Genomic DNA, 14,714 nt, shown 5'->3' on the forward strand with positions numbered 1-14,714 from the left:
ACCAGACCTGGTCCCCACCCTTGAAGCCTTTATACCTCAGTTTGAGAGACAGTGTCATACAGGAAAGCTACAGATGATTTTTCCAGTGCATCTGGAGGGAGGGCGCTGCAGAAAATAAGGGACCTGCCCCAGACAATCAGAGAAAGCCTTTGTGAAGAGGTAACATTAAACTGAGGTCTGAAGGATGAGACCTCTGCCAAGCAGAGGGACGAGGAACCGGCAGGTCCGGAGCGAGGTGGGAAGGTCCAGAGAGACGGGAGCCCAAGCGCGTAGGTCTCGGGAAGTCACTGAGTGGCAGCTTTAACCATCCGACTTGCATGTGTACAAAAGCTCTCTGGTTCTGTGGCCAGTGGACTCGGAGAGAGGCGAGCGTGGACGCAGGAAGCCCGGTTAGGAAGGGTGGAGGGTGCAGCAGGTGAAGAGTGAACGTAAGGTGCATGTTGGAGAGGTCTGAAGGGCTGGCAGGTGGCTGAATTAGGGAGGTGAAGGAAGGGGCGGCTCACGGGTGGCTCCAGTATCTGTGGCTTGAGTCACTGGGCCGTGGCAGGTAGAACCACCTAAGAGATGGTGAACACTGGGAGGGGGAGCTGAATACACAGATGTATCTTGCATACCTGGGTATAAACCCTCCCTCTGTCCTCTAGGTAGGTGGGTGTTTGTGGTCAGCTGTGGGTCTTTTGTGGGTTTTGAATCTCAGGTTTGGGGCAGAACATAAAACACCCTCCTGGGCATGGAGTGACCCCCACAGCCCAGGGCTGCCTTCATGGCCTTTATTTGGTGGCTGAGTCCTGCTGAGTTTTGTTCTTCCCCTTGGTAATCAGCTTCTCATTAGTTGACTGATGTGTCTGGCTCTTCTGCATATTCACTCTGCTATAATTACGTCCCAGGAACAAAGCATTTTGTTGTTTTTGTATTTACTTTTGCTTTTTAGAGCTGAAAACCTGTGCAGTGTCCTGTCACATGGGCAGGCCGGTGGTTCTGCCAAAGAGCAGCTCTCTGGCGCCCACATCTCACTGGTTTTGTGTGTGTGTGTGTTTTTTTAATGGTTATATAACATCAGAACCATGATTGCTGGCTATAAAGTTGACTTTGAGAACCACTTCAATTTGTAAATTGGAAAATACTTTCTATTTGGGGTTAAGGAAAGGAGTATGGTGGTTTGTGGGGGGGTGTTGGGGGAGAAGGTCTCTGGTCTCAGTTGCCTTCAGGTTTCTAAGTGCAAACAACCAGGAGCAGAGGGGTGGCCCGAACCTCAGCCAGTGGGGTGGGGGCTTCCGAGTCAGTCCTCCAAGCTGTCCTGTCACATTTTGGTTTGATTCTGTGCAGGCCTTGGGGGGAAGGCTGGCCCCACCTGCCTTTCACCAGATCTCTGCTGGAAGCCCAGGAGAGCCTGAGTTCTTTTTTGCACTTGTTCAGCAAGTGCTTACTGAGAGCTTTTGTGGCTCACTGGTGGTCTCCTATGCACTGTATCTGTTTCTGTTTGGGAACGAGGCTGGTGCAGCCTTCCTCCCATCTCCAGAAGGCATGGTGGGTGGGGTGGGGAGGGGCCAGGATCACCTTCTCTCTCAGCACGTGCTGGTTGCCAGATTCACTGTCCCCGTTTACTGTCTTGTCAGATCCTCATGTGTGTCTGTGCTCTTTTCATCAAGCTTCCGAGGACAGGTCACCTTAGGTCAGTGGCAGCACAGTCCTGTCTTAGTGCTCCCGGGAGCTCAAGAGGACTGAGTGCTGCCTTTTTGTTGAAGATGTAAGTGATGGCAGCATGTCAGACGTGTGACTTAAGATGGCCCTTGAAGAAAGGAGGGCAGATGGGGGTCTTCTAAGCAGGTGACACTGTGAGCAAAGGCAGAACACTGTGAATTTGTAGAAAGAGCAGGTCTTTGCATTGATTCACGTGGAGGCTCAAGGTGGAGGGGGAGACGGTGCCAAGTTGCCAAGAGCCTTGAGCGTCAGCCTAAGGAGGGTGAGCTTTGTATGCAAAGGAGGTGGTGGTGGTGTACAGGCTGGAGTTCTGGCAGATGAGTCGGTCACAGTGATGGGGGAGCTGTTAGCCCCCAGGGGAGGGAGATGGGATGCTCTACCCAACAGTTCCCATCTTCAAAAGGTGCAAGACCTCGCAGGTACCATCCTGAGCACATGAGGAGAGAAGGGCCACCACTGGCCAGGGCGACTGGAGACCCTGTGCTTCCATGTTGGTGCCAGGACATCAAGAGACTTGCTTTTGAACCTGATATGCTGATAAATGTAGGTTGAATCGCATCTCTACCTCTTAACCAGCTGGGTGCTGTGGGCGAGTCACCTAACTTCTTAGGGCCATTTCCTTACCATTAAACAATGCTCATTTAACACAGATGCTCATGGTGTGCTGTTATGAGGACTAAATGCACGAGAAGTGTGGGGTGCCCAGGGAAATTCCTAGCACACAGTAAGAGTTCCGTCAGTGATGTAGCTCCCCATCCTGTGTGTTTTTGCCAAATCCTCATAGGCTGATCATTTTTACTTCACTCTCACTAATAATTGCATTGCCCTTCTTTTCCCTAAGAGAATGCCAGCCCCCTGAGCAAGTGCCCCCAGTGAGTTCCCATTAGCATACTGGGCTTTGGACTGGTTGCTGTAATAACCAGATGTCCATATGGTCTCCTTCAGCCAGACCCCTCTGGGCGTGGCCTGGTTTGAGTCATGCTGCTCATGACCACAAACTGTCTGGTCCCCGTGGAGAAGCGACCTCTCCCCGCAGTGCTAACAGCTCCTCAGACATCTTCCTGGCTCAGGGCCCGGGAGGAGCGCTCTCCTGGGAGCCCAGCCTCTCCCCTCAGCCCTTTCTCTGCTAATCACAGCAGCTGCAGCTGAACCCCAGTCTCTAGGGGCAGCTTTCATCCCCACACTTAATAAGTTGAGGAGGGGAAATCGTTAGGGTATCCCCACAGTCAGCTGCCAATTCCTGGGGCTGTTTTTCTGGAGACAGAAAGTTCCCCAGTAGTTTGTCTTGAGTGAGTGAGTTCCACCCAGTACCTGTTTACCAGCTGAGCTGGTTAAGGGAACTCACCAAACCCCAGGCTCTGACAGCCCAGTGACTTCCCAGGGCCAAAAAGTCCGGGTTTAATTGGGTCTGTGCCCTCAGACCTCAGTGACATGACTCAGAGCACAGGCCCGCACATGGCCAGTCCCCACAGACCTCCAAATCGCAGAGCCCTATGTCTGGCCTGGTGACTTCTTTCTGTGTGTCTGGCAAACTTTTAAATACTAACATTGTGAATGGCGCTTCAAGGAATCAAAGGGTTTCAAACAATAGTAAGCAAATCAGCAATGGTGACACCGCGACACTGCCGTAACAGGACCGAGTCTATGTGTCCAGGACCTTCCACAGTAACTGCTTACTGCAGTTGGCATAGAACCTGTCACTGCCCCGACTGAACTCCGGTCAGTCTTGAGGTGAAGCTGACTTGTGTTTCCATCACCGCGCCTCCTTGGCTCTAAGCTCTCTCGCCCCCTTTCTCTCCACACATTGGGCCAGCCGGTTGTTGCCCCTGACTGTGTGTCCTCTCTGGTGAGTGGGCCGTGGGTCGGCCTCAGCTGACATGGCCTAGCGCTTGTCTCCTCTGGGTTATATTCACCCGCTTCAAGGGCATCTCAGGTTCTGCTTAAAGCCTGTGGGGAGACGGGTCTCATCAGCCCGCTGTGGGAAGGGCTCTGCCGGCCCCAGGGCACTGCACCCCCCACCCCACCCCTGCACCGACCCCAGCTCCTCCTCTGCCTTGGGAAGCCCACGGGGCACTCCTGTGCTGCTGTCAGGTTAGAGTTTAACCTCCATCCAGAAGGAGCCTACAAAGGTCATCTTGGTTCTCAGTGCCCTTGAGTCCTGGGCCCTCACTGGAGAACAGAGTCCCCGCAGAGGCCAGGGCCCCTGGGGATGCCTCCTGGGAGGAGGCCTGTGTCATTGGAGCTGACAGCAAGGGGCAGGTGGGGGGCCGGGCAGGTGGGGCGTGCAACCAGACCCACTGTCCCCGAGGCCCAAAGCAGAAAGGAGGCTGTCACCTCCAGAGAAGACTGACATGAGGCCAGCTTATCTTGTCTGGAGTTTTTGCCTGAGCCCGTGACTGCTGTGAGGATTTGGTGTTTGGGGATGTGATCGAAGGCTGCCATGACAGCTAGTAAGTGCCTCCTGTGTGTCTCACTGTGCCCATTGCAGATCCCGTCGCAGGCTTCTCACCCTGCAGGATAGACGTTTCCACAGTTTAGGTGGAGAAAACGGAGACTTGATAAAGATCAGAGCCAGTCATTGGCTGAGCTGGGGTATAAAGTTTAGTTCTTCCTCCTCTAAAGCCAAACCCCTTGACAGACAATCGACTGTCTGCCGTTCTGCAACCCATGCTCTTCGAATGGTGCTCCACTGTGTTTGGGACCTGCTCCTAGGCCACTGCCTTGTTTCGCAGTGATAATACCACCAGGCGGCACTTACGGGAGAGTTTAGGTCAGGGTGAGTTTTTGGCTACCCACTGAGGAACACCACGTTTTGATTATGCCAGTCTGATGACTTTCTTTCCTGTTAAAGAGGCATAGAGGAATAGAGAAAACTAAACTTTAGATTTGAATCCCAGTTCACCATTTACTAGCCATTTAACCTTTTGCAACTTGCTAAGTAACCTTCAAGACTAGAACTCCTCTGTGGAGAGAGCCTCTTGCCTGGATCAGTGTGTCTGTGTAGTAGAGAGAGTAGGAGTGTGGACTCGCTCCCCTGCCTACTGTCTGTTGCTTCCCTTAGCAGCACCGAGCACGGACTCAGGGGCCACCCTGAAGTCTGCAGGCTGGTGCGTGGGCCCTCCTGACAGGTGCCAGTGGTGCCCTGGGCACCGGCCCACCCTTTCAACGAGTAGCTGTGACACTTTTGTGTGAAGCCACGGAAAATCAGTCCTCGCAAGCAGCCGGGGGTATTTTGATTTCTAGGTCCCTGGACTTCAAAAATCCCCCTTTAGGCCTGAGCAGGTCACCATCTGGCTGTCCTTGGGGCTTTATGGCAGAGGTGTGGCAGGGGGTCAGATCTTTCACAGCGGGGACCAGAGTGCTTCCTCCCCCTCCACCACCTCCTCCGCTGCCCTCATACTTAAACCCCCATATTGACAACACAGGAGAGGAAGTTCCCAAATTAAGCTTCGACTCGAGATAAGTTATAGAGAGTTCAGTCTGTGACCTGCGAAGAACCAAACTGACCATCAGCATAACTAACAAGACAGACCTCAGGGTGAGCCCTGTTCCGCCCCGCGTGCTGGTAATCCTCTCACCCGCCCAGAAAGGGAAACGGCATCCCCACTTGCTAGTAAGGAAAGAGGGGCTCAGAGAGTGTAAACAGCTGGGGGGTGGCAGAGCTCGGATGTGAGCCAGGACCATCCACCGTAGCCCGTGTGCTCCCCTGGAAGAGCCTGGAGTGAAGCTGCTGACCTAAAACGTAGCTGTGGCTCCCAGAGTTTTAATCCCGTGCTTGCTGGGCTTAACATTTCCAAGAACAGTACGATTTAAAAGCCAGGGGAGGAGGTGGGGAGAAGGGGTGGATAGGAGATGGAAGACCGGGTTTTTAAACCACTCCCATTTACTTTCATCATCATTTCATCAAAGAAATGACATTCGGGCACCAGCAAAGTAGGATGGCCATACTTGTGGGATAAGGGGTAATTTTTTGTTCATGCAGCCTTCCCAGTCTGTGCATCAAGGACTTGGGGAGGGAGATGGCCTTACGAGCCCATTTGGTCCCCAGCCCTGTCATGGCTTCTCCCACCTTGGCTTTCCCCAGCTTCTGTTCTCCAAACTGCACGTGGCCTTCATGGGAGCAGTTTGGTTCCCCAGTCTCCTTGAACAGACCAGACAACTGCTTGGTGGGCAGACGAACTTGCCAGAAAGCTGCCCACCGCCTGGTTGGCACCACATACCTCTTTGTGCTCTGGACCCCAGACATGTGCAGGGGCACCTCAGCCAAGCCTGCCTTTTCTGAGTGAATCTGTTTATGGATGAAGGGATTAAATAGGCTTTAAACTCCACTTAAGCTCTTCTTGTCTCAGTAGGAAGGGATTTTGCAGTACAAAGTTACATGTTGAAAGCGGGAGCTTTGGAGCAAGACAGACCTAGGTCTCTAGGTCGCAGCCCCTATCTCTCCCACTTACTAGCCATGCAGATCTTCTCTGAACTTCCATTCCCTCGTCTCTAAAACTGGGGCGACAGCAGCTCCTACCTCATAGGGTGACAGAGTGAAATGAGGCAGTAGATGTAAGACACTTGGTCTGCTCCGCGATGCGGTGAGTGGAAAGCAGTGTAGGAGGGTTGGCATCCTCACCAGGTTGTTACATCTAAAACCGTCCTTCTTACATACTTCATAGAACGTGCCCGGCACGTATTAAATGCTGAGTAAGTGATTGCTGTTATGATAATTATAGAGAAATTAGGAGGTCGGATGTGCTGCCGGAACTTAGTCCAAGAGCTGAAATAAGAAAGGGAAGCACTTGCCAGCATTTTCCCAGATCACTGACACCTTTCCTCCCAGAAGACCAGCTCAAACCCAGGAGCCGTCTCTGGGAGCACTGAGTGAAGGCTCATTGTGGGAAGACTGGGCAGTGAGGCTGGAGGAGTTCGGACTGAGTACCGGTACCAGTCCTCAGCAGCGCTTCTGTGGGGCAGGTGGTCCCATCTCCGGGCCTGTTCCCTTGTTAAATCCTCCCTAGATGAGACCAGGCAGTGGCGGGGGTGGGGGGTGTACTCAGACGTCACCCGGCATGTTAGCCTGCAGGTTAATCACATCACTGCCTCTCATCGTGCTCAGCAGGGGTGGCTTTGCCTTCAAGGAGGGCTCTGTGGTGGGTGGGAGAGGAATCCGAAGCCAAGGTTCTCTCTGTGGAAGAAAGACCCTTATTTCCTTTGTCCCTGCCCACAAGGGAGATGCAGACAGACCTGTGGGCTGTCCTGAGACGTCCTACCAGAAGGGCTGGAGCCAGTGCTGAAGCTGGAGGGAGGGTGGAGGAGCCTGTGGGAAACGTCGGCCTGGCATCCTGGTGGGAGACCCGGTGGTTATCACGGTAAATTATGCTGGCATCACAGAGTGCTGTGCGCTTGTTTTGCCCTTCTGCGGGCACACTCTGTTCCTCTAGTTTATCATGGAAAGGAGACTACTGGCCACTGAATCTCTCTGCCTCCTGACAGCACTGCTTTTCAGACGCCATGGGCCACCTTCCTGCTGTGATGGGCATCCGTTTGAGGTTGTCCTCAGTTCTCCTCCCTCCTTTCAACAGTGTTGAAAAGGTCCTAACTGGTTCCAAAGATTATCTTAGCAAATCACACATCACCATACAGTTTCCCAGCCTTCCCTTATATTTCACAACGGACCTAGTGTCTTAGATGGTGAGGTTCGCCTGTCCTCTCCGTCCCGCCATCTTCTGTTGGTTCATCTCCTGAAAGCAGCGGGGAGAAGGCGCTAGGCATGCCGGATAGAGCCGGAGTGTGACATGGCGGCAGCATCATCACGGGCTGTGCTTGCGATGACTGTTTTTCCAAGTCAGAACTGGCGTGCAAGACCCACCGATGGGTGCTTGTCAAGCGGAATTAACAGGCAGGGAAGCACAGAAGCAGCGGAGCACAAGGGCCAGAGAGATCCGGTGTCTCCTTTCCAGATCAAGTACTTTTCCAGCGCCTTTATCATCCATCCCACTGGACTCCACACAGACCCTGGGTCACCCCTCACCTGTGCAGCGGAGGAAGAATCACACAGTCCAACCTCTCGTCTTACAGGTGGGGAAAGTCCTCCACTGTCCACGTGTGTGGAAGAGCAGAGAAGAGCCTGCGTCTGGCCTCTGGGGCCCCTGCCTACTCCAGGGACCTTTCTGTTGGGGCTGCCAGCTTTCCTTGTTCACTAAAGGACGCTATTTTTCCCATTAAAAAGTAAAGCGCCACAGCGTGCTGTGTACTCAGTATTAAAAACACAGAGGAAAAGTGGGGGAAGAAGAAAATAACGCCCACGGCAAGTGCAGCATTTTGATGTGTTTCTTGCCAGATTTCCTATACTTAGAGGTTTTGTTTTTCACATCTCAGGGTCATACTCTGTGTCACAGACTTTGTAGCCCACTTTTTCCATTTAACCCATGCAAGTGCTCCTGCCATAATGTTCAAAATGCCACAGCCCTCTCGTTTCCTCTGTACCGTATCACCAAGTAGATGGGTCATTTGTTTCAGTCTCTTACTTTTGGATTTGTGGGTTATTGCCTCATAATTTAAATACCACTTCAGTGAGGATCTTTACTCTCAAAGTCCTTCTCATATTTAGGATAATCAGTTAAACTAGAGTTCCAGAAGTGGAATTACAGGGTCTAAAGACATCCCAAGCTTTGAAAACGTGCCCACGTTGCTCTCCGGAAAGCCTTGTCCCACTCCTCCAGTGCAGTGCGTGTCTTTGCCGCGGCATCCTCACTGGCTGGAAGCAGTTTGGACGATTAAGCGGCTCGGACCACAGCCTGTTCAAGGCTGACACATGCCTAGTTTCTGGTTGGGGGCAAATGGCTAGGAGAAGATGGGCTCATCGAGGAGTCAGTCCCTGCCATGAACAAGTACTTTACAGTCCATTCAAACCTCAGAAAAGAGCCCCCTGTTTCTCAGGGGAGGAAACAAAGGCTGACAGGTAGAAAATAAATGATCCACTATCACTGTACCCTGCTGCCTCTCGTGAGGCATCTCCCCAGGACCTGAGGATGACAGGCCAGTGTTATCAGGCTGCACAGGAGGCAGGTTGTGGTGGGGAGGGCACCTGTCAGGCTGCAGAGGGCTTTCAGAGCATTGAAGCCAGTGGGGGGTGGGAGGCTCAAGCATGCTGGGAAAGACTCCTCTGATTCAGTGATTTGAGCGAGAGAGGGCACTTTGAAACTCTTAGATGAGACCACCTGCCGCAGAGACAGAACATCGCTACCCTGGGTGGCCTGCCCTGCTTGGGGTAGGGCTATACTTAGCTCTCATCAGGCTCAGACTGGGGAAGTTGGCTGGGCAGGGTGGGGGCTGGCCCAGGGCTAATCTCTGTGGTCTCTTTGTTTTCCAGATCTCCACTAGAACAGGCCCCCAAAAGGTAGGCTGGTCTCGTTCCTGGATCCTGGCACCAAGGCCATTCCCAAATAATAGTGAATGATAATACAGCCAGGGACTGTTGTCAGTTTTACATATGTCAGTTCATCTGATCCTCATAGTAACCTGTGATGTGGTCCAGGTGATGAGACCAAGGAACCAGAGGACTGAAATTTGCAGAGTCAAGTGGCAGAGCCACTCTGTGCCAGAGCCTCGTTCCTAACCACGGCAGGGCACGGCAGCACGGGGCGCAGCACTGCCCCTGGCTGTGCACCTTGCTCCTCTTGTGCCCTTGGCAGGTGGCCTAGTGCAGTTCTCACATGCCTGGGCCTCATTTTTCTTGTCTCTAAAATGGGATGAGTAAACTTGAGAGAGTTGCTCTGGAGTTTCAGTCCAACACGATTAGTCAGAGAGGGTGGAGAGGGGAGGGTGGGGAACTTGCACTGCCAAGGCTGCTGGACCGACCAGCTAGAGTCCTGTGGCACCTTTCTGCTAACAGTGTGCGGAAGCCAGGAGAGGGGAACAGGGTTTGAGGTCAGATTTGTAGCTGGGGCCCCCATGCCTGGACTTCCCACCAGAGTGCCCCTCAGTCGATGGGACCTCAGGCATGTTGATTGACCTGCACCGCAGTTTATCTGAAAAAGGAGAATGACGTGTCTATTGCAGGGCGGTCGTAGTGAGGCCAGATTCACTCCATGTAAAGTACTTAGAAACCTCCTCCCGCTCCCCCAGCACCGCCCAGCTCCTCCTGAGTTCATCTCGGTTGATCTGAGTTCACCTAGTGGGGATCTGGAGCTTGGAGGTGCCCCACACCCGCTGACCCACGTCCACTCTTTCCCTGCATTCTGTCTTTCAGGTTGATCCTCGGGACCCACAGTCTCATCAGATCTCGCACAGAGGACGGCAGAGGGTACAGGTTGTGGCTTGGCCGGTTGGCGATCTCCCGACAGCTGGGTCTCCAGCAATGTGAAGCTTTTGTTTGGGTTTTCCCCCGCCTTTTAGTTGCTTAATTTTTTTGTTGTTGTTCTTTTTTTTTTTTTTTTTTAGTCTTTTTCTTTTTTTTTTTAATTTAAACAATTAAGACTTCAGAAGAGCTATGCTGTGGACAGGCACCAGTTTCTTTAAAGAAACCCAATATGGACAAAGCATATGTATAAATTTCATTTTTAATTTTTACAAGGGATTAGGGAGCTATTTTATTTTTGTCCTTTATTTTCCATATCTTCTTTCTTTTACCCATCTCCTAGTTCTGCTTATAACACCTCACTTCCCCAGGGAAGGTCTGCCTCTCCATGTAGAATTTGGGGATCTCTCCTGGAATGGGGGGCAAGAAGCCAGAAGGAGGCCTGTATGCTGCCTCCCACCAGATGCAGGAACTGCCGGACTCCCTGATGGGCGGTTCCTGGCTGGCCCTTGGGCCTTGTAGATGATCGGAAGCCAAGAACCACCTGGAAGGGGAAGACCAGGGCTCAGCCAGGAGAACTGGAGAAAGAAGATCGAAACTGCGGGTTTGTCCTCCATAAGCTGTTGGCAGCCCCAGGACACACCAGGACTTACAGCGGTGGGACTCTGTTCCCTCTGCCGCCCTTTATACCTGGGAGCTCTGAGAGGGGAGGGACAGAAGGTGACCATCTCGTACTTCCTGGCAGGTGGGTGGCCAGCCCACCCCAGCTCTACAAGCCTGCCTTTCTGTTAGTGACCTTCCTCCTGGAGGAAGAGTCCCAGGAAAAAACTGTCGTGCCAAACCTCTGTCCGGGACACAGCTGGGTCTTTGGTGGGCATCTGTCACTCCTGTGAGGTCAGCATCCATCACCTACTGCCTCCTGGATCATTGTCTTCCCAGGTGTGCCCACCAGACATCCAGGTTGTCAGAGACCTCCCCCGAGTCCCTGTGATCCGGTTGTGACCATTGCCATAAGAACAGGGTGTCCTGAGTGGCTACCACTGTCATCTGCTCCCAGTGACAGGTGTGCCCTGTGTGCCGGGCCCCATGCAGTGACGGTGTCAGGCATCATCTTCCTCACCCCAGGGACTCACTGTTAGGCACCTCCCTCAGTGTAAAGGCGTCTCATGGGGAAAGGGTGGACCTGCCCAGAGCAGGGAGCCTACCGTGCCCCTGATCCCACCACCGTCTGTACAGCCTTTCTCCCGCCCTCCAGCACTGCTCCTGCAGCCCCCTCCTCCTGGGCCTCTCAAGTGAGGTGTCCTTGCCCCTCGCTCTCCCTTATCACCCTTCCCTGGAAGCCCCTCGGCTACTCCAGAACCTCACCCACCCCATTGTGGCCATACAGGAAAGGGGAAAGGCATTCTTTGTGTTTGTTTTTGTTTCCTGTTTTCTCTAAACCAGCATAGGATGGATAGGGGAGGTGCTCGAGGGCGTCTCAGTTGGTGTGTGACCAAGGGGGCTTCCCCTCAAAGCCACAGCCCTTCGCCTGGGGAGTTTGGGAGAGACCAGCACAGCGTCAGCCCGAACTCATGGACTCAGCTGCTCACGTTCTTCCCGCCTTTTCACGCCCTCACATCCCAAGGCTGCTTCCTCCTCCTGGGCAGACGGCTGGCTGTGGTTGGCAGCATCCGGCAGGGCTGCAGGTGGTCGGCAGGCCCTTCCCTTCCCTCGGCCGAAGTCCTTTGTCATCGCCTGTCTCTTCTCTCTCCTCTCTGACTTCTCAGCCACCCCTTGAGAGTCCCCTGAGCTGCAGCTGGGAGGCCACACCCCAGATCGCAGCAGGCGCTCCTTGCCTGCCCATCTCCCTGCCCTCCCTGGGGCAGCTGTCCCTCTGCACGTGGGAGAACAGTCCCCAGACTCGGCACCCCCAACTCTCCCTGGCCGCAGCCCTCACTCTGAGGACCTAATGAGGGTTCAGGCCTAACAGGTTTTTTGCCTTTTGCTCGTCTTTCCCTTCTGCCCTCCCCTGGTCTCTTCACCCCTGACTAAGGCCTTGGAGCTGTAGGTCACAGGTGGCCATACCTTTTGGGTGAGGTGGGCAGCCTGGGTCGAGGTCACAGCCTCCATGTACCCTCATCTTGCAGGACTTCCAGCCCATCCCTGCTTCGTGGCAGACCCCTGTCCCTTGTTACCCCAAGTGCCTGACTCCTGCCACCCCTGCTTTCCACTTCGTCTGCCTCGGGCGCCCCGCGGCCGGCCGGATGTCAGCCCTGTCAGCCCGCCTCTGCCCAGCTCGGGCGAGCCTTGGTTAGACCCCGGAAGCCTCTCCCTCAGCCCGTCTTCATCTCTTTCTGACTTTTATCGTCTCCACCTGAGTCTTGGGCCTGGCAGCCGCTCTGGGACACAGCATCTCAGTGCCACCAAGTCTGTTAGTGCCGTCCAAGTTCTAGGAGTGTCCAGCCCTCATTAGCAGTCAGTTGTTCTCTTCTTGGATCTGTGAAAAACAGCCAGTTGGAGGGAGGATCTGGGCCACAGCCATACGGACCTGAGCTCTGTCTCCCCTCAGTGAGAGGAATCAGCCGGACAGATCATAGTGCCTTATTCCACCCCTACACCCCACCCCGGACCCGACTGCCCAGCCCAGCTGGAAGTCCACGGCTTCTTTCTCCCTGTCTCTGTCCATCTGTCATTTAAACTCTCACTCCCAGTCACAGATAGCCACCTGGGAAGGATTCCCCCCCTGTCCCTCATCCCTTCCTGAGAGCTGTAGCCAGGCACACAGCTCCCCACCCAGCCCAGGGCTCTCAGCAGCAGCTTTCGCTGAGGACAGAACTGTGCTTCAGACAGGGGTACTCTCGGCCTCCTTCCAGCCTGCAGGTCCCCGTCCTCTTACCTCTAGCCCGGAGGATGCACAGTCTCTGCCTTTGAGACCAGCTCCATCTGACTCCTCCTGGGCACCGGGACTAGGGTCACAGGCCTTAGCCTCCTCTCATCCCAGAAGCAGTAAGACAGAGAACGGGAATTCCTTCTTCTCACTCGGATGTGGTTTGCACCCCACAGCTGCCTTTCCGAGGGAGTGTATTCAATGTTTACTTAAGAAATACCCTGTTTACAGCTGGAGGAGAAACGTACCCAATGCTGGGTGGAGATTTAATCCCTGGAGGGGGCCTGGCCTACTTCATGGCACTGCCGGTGGTGACCCCAGAGTGAGTGAAGGCCGGGGGCTGGGGCGCTGGCCCTGCGCCCCGTCTGCCCCCGCCCCCGATCCTGCGGTGCTAAGACCACCTTCCTCACGGCCTTCCTGCCCTTGGACATTCCCTGCCTCCCTCATTCCCTTCCTCCAAGCGTCTTGGCTCCTTAACATAGCAGTTATCGCCTAGAAAACCAGTGTTTGGAGCAATAAGATTATTATTATTTTTTGCTTGAGTCTTTTTCTAAGAAAAGGAGAAGAGCTGGCATTGTGGGAATCTTTCTTTTTTTGCTGTTGGCTGTTTACCTTTTCAGAAGACAGATCTTACTTGGGTGGATGTCTGGGTTTCAGCCTCGGGGTATCTTCAGGAAGCTTAGAGAGGCAGGGCCTCCACCCCTAACTGCCCCCGCCCTGCTCCGCACTGCCTGGGCTCCCAGCCCTGCCCACCAAGCGCTCCGCTCTCCCTGCCTACCTGGGGGGCACTGGTGGCTCTGCCTCCGAGTGGGGCTCTTGGGTTCTTGCTCCTTTCCTCAACCTGGGCCTGTCTGGTGGCCCCCAGACAGGCATTGCTGCTGGAGTCTCCTAGGACCTGGCGACCTGAGAAGAACGCGCTCTGTGGGCCCCAGGCCTAGGGCTGAGGCACAGTCTTGTAGACATCCTGGGCCGTCTGATCCTGCCCTGCCCAGGCCTAGAGGGCAGGGCCTCCTGTCTGGAGAGAGACCCTGGCGGTGGGGGGGATCAGGGACTGGGAGTGTGCCGTGAGGTCAGCTCGTGTCAGCCTCCACAGCGGTCAAGGGATGAGTCCACTGCCCTCGGTTCCCAGAGCCCCCACCAGAGCCCCCAGGACGGCAGCGGAGGTGGGAAGGAGGCCCCGTGTCTTTCCCATGAGAGGCCACAGGAGGAAGGGAGTTTATTTAGGGTCGTTTTAAAGCAATCTTTCTGTGCTCCAGGCGCCTCTCCATTAGGGCAGAGGAGTTTGTTGCAATGATTTAACACTCGTGTGGGGCCAGCTTGGGTGTGAGGGAGGATTTGACCCAGGCACAGAGTTAGTTACAAAGACTAGTTAATAAATCTATTTTTCTTTATTTTCTTTTTTTGCACAGAAGCTGGTAATCTAGGACCTACGTGTGAACAACTTTATATATGAATATTTTTTGTACTTGGTTTACTTGGGTTGGTATGATACATTATATTTAAGTTCCTTGAACACTGTGGATCCCCCTAATGTGTATGAATGACTGAGGCTTTGTAAATTAAGGGACGTTTGTGTGAATAAAGTTATTTGATGGGGTCAAAGAAGCCATACGTGATTTGAAAAGCAGTGCTTTGTGGTTTTGTTGCCTCCTGTTTGGAGGAGCCTGTTCAGGGCTCGGTGGGTGAGGGGTGGGAAGATGGGACACCCTGCTGCTTGGAGAGAAAACGCCTGGTGGCTGTGAGTGGCCTTCCCACTGCGCCCGGGGCAGGCACTGGGCAGCAAGGAACCTGCACGTGGGGGTTGGGAGGCCACACCAGGCCTGGTCGGCCCTCCCCAGTGTCCCAGGGCCCAGCCAGCAC

General features: G+C 54.0%; 1 protein-coding gene across 2 annotated transcripts in view; it reads left to right on the plus strand.

Annotated features, from left to right (window-relative positions):
- STK35 (serine/threonine kinase 35) overlaps positions 1 to 14,486 on the plus strand; it is a 36,794-nt gene extending 22,308 nt beyond the window's left edge. The window contains exons 4-5 of one of the 2 annotated variants that reach the window (XR_010376655.1): positions 9,062 to 9,088; positions 9,941 to 14,486. The gene's annotated coding sequence lies outside the window, so the exon portion shown is untranslated. The remainder of the gene's footprint in view (positions 1 to 9,061; positions 9,089 to 9,940) is intronic. The other variant, XM_031434073.2, reaches the window with a different exon arrangement.
- The last annotated feature ends 228 nt before the right edge of the window (positions 14,487 to 14,714 follow it).

The sequence above is a fragment of the Camelus dromedarius genome, chromosome 18 (assembly GCF_036321535.1).
Source record: "Camelus dromedarius isolate mCamDro1 chromosome 18, mCamDro1.pat, whole genome shotgun sequence".
Lineage (NCBI taxonomy): Eukaryota > Metazoa > Chordata > Mammalia > Artiodactyla > Camelidae > Camelus > Camelus dromedarius.